The sequence below is a fragment of the Fragaria vesca genome, linkage group LG6, assembly GCF_000184155.1.
Source record: "Fragaria vesca subsp. vesca linkage group LG6, FraVesHawaii_1.0, whole genome shotgun sequence".
Lineage (NCBI taxonomy): Eukaryota > Viridiplantae > Streptophyta > Magnoliopsida > Rosales > Rosaceae > Fragaria > Fragaria vesca.
The window spans coordinates 11658450-11665255 of record NC_020496.1 but is presented as its reverse complement, the minus strand read 5'-3'; positions in this window follow the sequence as shown (position 1 = coordinate 11665255).

Below are 6806 nucleotides of genomic sequence, written 5' to 3'. Positions count from 1 at the left end.
GGGGGGGCGGGGGGTTGAGGGGGGGTTTAGTATGCTTAAGAGTCTAGCGTTACCAGATTTGGTTCAGGTAGTAGCCAGCACTCCGGCAAAGCTACTTGCGAGTTGACAGCAGAGTTCCATCTTAATCTGATTATTTTTTAATCGGATTGTCTGAAGTTGGTGCAAGCTACTAAAGCAGGTGAGATTGATAATTCTAATTTTGGGAATATTGTGGAGGATGTCAAGTTTTGTTTAAGTACACTTCCTTCGTCTTTCTTTGTTCATGTATATAGGAGTGTCAATTCTATTGCACATAAGGTAGCTAAGTTTGCTTTAGGTACTTGTTTTTTTGGCATATGGTATCATTGGTATGATCCTATTCCGGATAGGATTTATGGTTTTTTGGCCAATATTTGTAATTTTTGAGTTGTTGGAATGAAATTTACATCCTTGATCAAAAAAAAAAATCTATATAGCTAGAGCTTAGAAGTGTGGGAAAAAGTTGTACGTGTACCAAATTATGTCGAAGAATGCAGTTATGTAGAGGGAGTGAGTCCTTCTAGTGAGAACTCTTAAGTTGAGGATTTTTCAGCTTATCCCACTTTTCAATTTTATATCAACATCTTAACCATTCAGTATATAGGTATTTATGAGTATGAAGAGAAGAAAACCCTAATCAAAAATAGGATTTAATAATAAAAACAGATTAAAAGATAATATCCAGGAAAATTAAAAGAAAAAAAAAAGAGAATATCATATATATGCATGTAATGAACTTGGAATGTGGATTGCCAGTGTCGTCCTTCTTCTTCTACATATGATGTACCATTAATGGAGAAAGGCTAACATTGGTATCAGTTCATGGAGGATGCTTCTGGCCAATCTAGGCTACAGCTATTAGTGTTTGTAGCAGTGCGTTAGTCTGAAGTAAAACAAGGCATGAGACGAGATAAAGTGATCATTAAACCTTTTTTTTTTGCGATGACCCTAATTCATTTCACCAACTAAACTTAACCTTAAACTCTCCATGAGGTCTACTCGATCAAGCACATCTTTTAGCCTTAGCAATATATATAGTGTGTTTCTTGCGTGTCCCAAGGACAAAAACTAGTTTTCCTGCACTCTACATGTTGAAAACTCATGAAGAAACTGGCAGATTAGATAATAGTTGGCTGTGAAAACTCATTTCGATCTTCTGAATTTCAGAGGCATACACGAATTAAGTTGTTAAATTCCGGATCGGGGAAGGTCCGGAAGGAAAAATATAGCTTTTATATCACCAAAAAAATATAAACTGGTTGCCTAGATCTCTTTGTTTCTTGTAGCAATTGGGGCATAGAAATTCTGCAGAAGATGATAATGAGATTCCCATTGAGAGAAGCTGGAGACTATATATTTTAAGTCGTCCTCATTCATCTCTTGTCCCTCTTCTCCATGTTGAGTAGTGGAACCATATTTTACTAGTTTTTTCTTTTGGATTTCAAGCATTTGATCATTACAAGACAAGGAAAGCTGAGTGAGCTAAATAGTGAATATGCATGTTTAAAGGACAAAAGAATGAAATCGACATGGCCAAGGATAATGCAGAACAATATATATACCTGATCAGTCGTAGCTATAGATATATGAAATAGTGACAAACAAGAATGGCCACAAGAGTTTGCAGTGCCCTAACCACACACACATGCACATTCCAGAATTTCCATCTTTACTTATTTCTGTGTTTATCGCATTGTGCTTCCAAATGGACCCAAAATAATAAAGCTGCAATCGTACATTTGCTCAAAACTTTAGTTTTACCACGTACGTAAATTTAATGAAAACTTCTTACTGAGAGAGTTTCTTCTTGGTTTACCAGTGTAGGTACGTTCTTGCAGTTTTAACTTAGTGACTTGTTTTTTTTTTTTTTATTTGAATAACTTAGTGACTGTTGGTTCACCATTATTCTCAGTCAAAAGCTTACAGCTAGCTGGGGATCGATACTGTGGTACGTTAACGTAATAGAAATAATAGCATATAATTATGACACATGTTGAAACATATAGTACATTATAGAGATTATATACGGAAAGTTTTTTTTTTGATAAGGATTATATACGGAAAGTTGTTTAGTTTTAGATACTGGATGCATGATCATCTAGTGCATGGATTAGTCTTTCGCTAGTTGTTGTATTTGAAGGACGCAAAGCATGCATCAGTTTAAGTTCCTAGCCTCAACTATTGTCCTGCTTTCTTAAATCTTTCACAGTAGCCACAATGCACGAAAAGTATGTCAAAGAGTTTATGTTCTTCAGCGATCATATATAATCTTTTGTGATGATGATTTTAATCAGGCACTGGGATTTTGGAACTTGACAGAACTCATTTACTCTTGGAATGATTAATAATATTTGATCAACCTCTAGCTACAATATTGTTAATTTGTTTGATCGATGAGTCTAGTGATATCATATTATACAGATGTACGTAGTCGCGACTGAAAGAAAGATGACAATAGAAAGTACAAAGATACACAGTAGTGATTAGTGAAGATGCAATATGAAATAGTTTTGATATCTATGCATAGTGAATTAGAGATCTTCCTTATGGCATATGTATGACTTGTCCTCTTGTCAAGGAAAGCAATAGGACATGATATAACTAGTCACTGATCTTATACTCTTTTCTCCATTAAGTTCTTTGGCCGATTCATGAAATGGTAAGAAGTGATCAATATATTGAAAAGTACAAGTGTAAGGTATTGTAAGGGTGAATCTTTTTTTCATAAGTTTGTACTGCTTGGAACAGTTTTTGTCAATTATAAGAATGGTGTACAGAGTACCCTTTTCGTTTGAAGCTGGATCATTCTCTTTCTTATCGTGCAGTATTATGTTGCGGTTCTAAATCGTTCATTGAAAAGATCAATCGGCGAAAAATCAATTAAACTAAATTGGAAATCGTTTGACTTGATCATCTAACTTATACCTCATAAATTGACTATCCTTCATCATTAGCTAAAGGAAGGCCGGAAAAACTACTGCTGGTACTCGTCTGATATAAAGCAAGGTACCCTTAAGGTCGATCGAAAGAGGATTTGTGATTTGGGAGTTCAATCTGTTGCCGAAGATACAAGTCATATTGCATGGAAACAATTTTCTTCCAAATCGTGATTCATGATCTATTGGCAATAAGTAAGAACTGTAGTTGCATTCAATATATTTAAAACGAAAAAAAAAAGAAAAAAAAAAAAAAAAACGCACAAGCAAACAAAACAAATCCAAAGGACAGAATAGAATGATCAAATCATGGCCGGCATGTCATCATGTGAGATTGTGATGAGCATATATCAGGATTAGGGGGTTGTCTATGGTACTATGATGTATATCATACACTCATTTACCACTAATTGAACAAAAATTACAAATTAACTGAGTAAAATTTACAACATTGTCAACAAAATTATTACATTTGTTTTACACATTTACATATTATTAAACCAAGTTACTACAACGACAACAAGTAGTTCATAGACTTCTAAATTGTCATAAGTTGAGTAATTACCTCTAATAGAATAAAAATTACCTAAGTAATGACTATCTTTACCAAAACGACAACAAATTTGTTGTTGTATCAGTAAATGTAGGTATCACAAATAGGTAGGTACCTAAGAAAATTCATAAGGGTAATTAATATAAATTTCCAATCAAGAAAGATTTATATATATAATTATGTGCTTCAATATTCCTAGCTTTTTCAAATCCATGTCAGGATGAAGATTGATGTCAACATGAAGTATCATAGTTATTACATGGAGATTATTCCTCGAGCAATTCAGTACACCTGTGGAACCTATCATCACATGAATATTTCCAAATCAATACATCAGTTTAAAGTTCAAACTCACTCAATTGCACTTCAAAATAATTGATCAAAACTGTTACAAGCAATTGATCGATCGAGGCAGATAACAAAACTAGCTATAACCCGGACTTTAGTGATGTAAATTGCATGGTGATACATGGTCACATTCTTACTTATATATACTCTTTGTATATGATTCGTAAGTCTGTTTATTTGCTATCATTGAGATAATGTGAATGTATGACACACATGTTTGTATTATAGAATTAATTCAATTATACATACAACTCGGGTATTGGTTGCCCAGACCAATATAGCAATATCTAATTGACTAGTACAAGACTGAAACATATGATGCAGATACTAAAACCATCATATAACAATAGATCTTTTCATAATAACGTAAACACATGAACATCAACATCTTAACATATATGCGTTCATAAAGAGAAGAACATAAATACATTGATCAGCATTCAACAACACTTTTAATCCCAGGGTAAACTAGAGGACCGAGATAAGGCATTGACATCTTGAACAGCTGCCTTTGAGGAAGACATCTTCTTCTGACTTTGGAATGGCTGCTGCACAGAAACTGAAAGAGTCAATAACACCAGGGACAAGTCTTCTGCAATTCAATATCAAGCTACAGAATGAGGCTGCAAACTCAATGCTTAAAACCGATATTGAACATAGGGACTAAGCCTCCTATATTTATATGTTCTAGAACCAATTCTGATTCATTCCCATAAAGGAATCTTGTTCAAACTCAATGTTAACAACTGCATAGTCTTAATACTATCACAATGCTAATTCGATGTAATTCATGTTAAATACAATGAACCTTTTTGTTCTCCATGCCAAGTGATATACAACTCGGAGTACTTATCTGTGTATTAGAGTTAAATACTCATGCTAACAGATAATGTCTGAGTCCAATTTTGATCTTACAACTAGCAGCTACTCTCTCTTTTTCTGTTCATCAGTACCCTAGCTCAGAAATGTTTGGCGTCTTATGTGTAAAAGTCTTTTCGATCTTATTACGTACACACTATCAAAAATTATGGAAGGTTTGAATTGTGACTGATATATAATAAAGAACGTACTCTTTATGTGCAGCAACAAGATAGGTAACAATTATTTGGAGATCTTACTAGTTGTTTTAGACTTTTAGAGCTTTGATTTGTCAGGTGGGGGGAAGCCAAGCTTCTTGCAATCTCCTCCAAAAGCGCCTAATTGAAAAATACAGAAAGAAAAAATTGCCTAGTTATGAGTATAACATATCAAGAGTGAAATTCAATTCTGAAAGAAAACTGAAACAAAAACAAAAATAATTGGTACGTATAGACTTTGCAAAACTATGTAAAATCTATGTGCGTGATTGAGGTTAACAAACATACATGTTTTAAAGCATGCTAACTGTGGATTATCCAACAAGTTGAATGAGCCTTCATTGCATTTGCATATGTATCCACTAGTGTCATCGTTTATGCAGGTTTCATCTCCACACCAAGCTAGTTCACATCCTAGGCCTGCAGATAGATCGATGTACATTATGGCTAGCTTATTTCTTTTTCTGATTAATTAAACTGCTCGCATTTATCTCAGAAAAAACATTATGTATCAAAACTGAGTAATCAAAATTCTTCATTAATGGAGCTCAAAAGAAAATATTGTACTTATTGTACATATATACCTTGCCCTAACGATGGCAGAGAGAAAGGAGCAGGTTGAGGTGAGGGAGATGATGAATTACATCCAAAATCAATAGTGCCTGCAAATTATTATCAAACTAAGTTTTACAATCATTTACTATGGGAAGTTCTTGAAGATAAAAAAACAAATGCACAGAATATCAAGTTTAGGTCAAACTACATAGTTAACTTCCTTCTTGATCCTGAAGCATGCATGGTTAATTTCTTTCAATAGGTCAATCTGAAGCATGTAGTAATTAGCGCCAGTTTTTTAATTTTATCTCACAAAGAAAAATTGAACTAAACCCTAATCTAGTGAAAGCATGCATTTACTAAACCCTAGCTTGGAACCAGGATCTGGTTTGTGCACTTTTTTGTTTGTTAAATTGTTTGTTTGTTTGGTTTTTTTTTTTAAATAGGTCTACCAGTAATTTTGAAATAGTTAGAACGGACTAGTAGTTCTTGAAATAGTGAAATAGTTGAATAAGTACCTTCAACTTTCATTTTGATTCCTAAGGATCGTTTCGAAGTGCTTTTGTAAATTAAGAGGGAAGAATCGGGTGCTTCTAAGTTCTTAACAACAAAAGCACTTCCTACAAAAGCAAGGTTATGAAGAGAAAGACTTACAGTCTGGAACGAGACAAGATGGATAATTAGAGGGGCCAATCTGAATCTTTTTCCAACTAGGGTTACAGTCGCAGTCAAAACCCACAGGTCCGATACCAGGCACAAATATTGAATGACTAGAGTCCTTAGAATACCTGCACTTTCCTTGCCCACAATTTACCTTAGGAAGTGAACAAACAATATCTGCCATGGCAGCCATGCCACACAAGCTACCCACATTATCAGTACACATCAGAATTACCAAGTTACAGCAACATACATACGAGAGATACATAGTCATAGATACATACATACGTGCGTGTGTGTGAACCATGACACTCCCAACATGCACAATATGATCAAACCCAAAATCTAGTGAACTAAACCCTAGCTAGGAACAAGGATCAGGTTTGGACACAAACAAAGCCTACTGAACCGGTCAGGCCACCCCGCGGAGTTTCAAGAACAAATAGGTTGCTATAAGTCTTACCGTGTATATTGTCTTGCACTGGATCTGATATGGACTCTGAAAATCTGATTGTGGCCGTGAAGGTGACGAGAATAAAGAGAAGAAGAAGAAGACGACGAGAAGGAGCGAGACTTTCCATCATCTTTGGTACTGTAAAGGGTGTAGTTTAGTAGTTGAATATATATATATATATATATATATATATATATATATAGTAC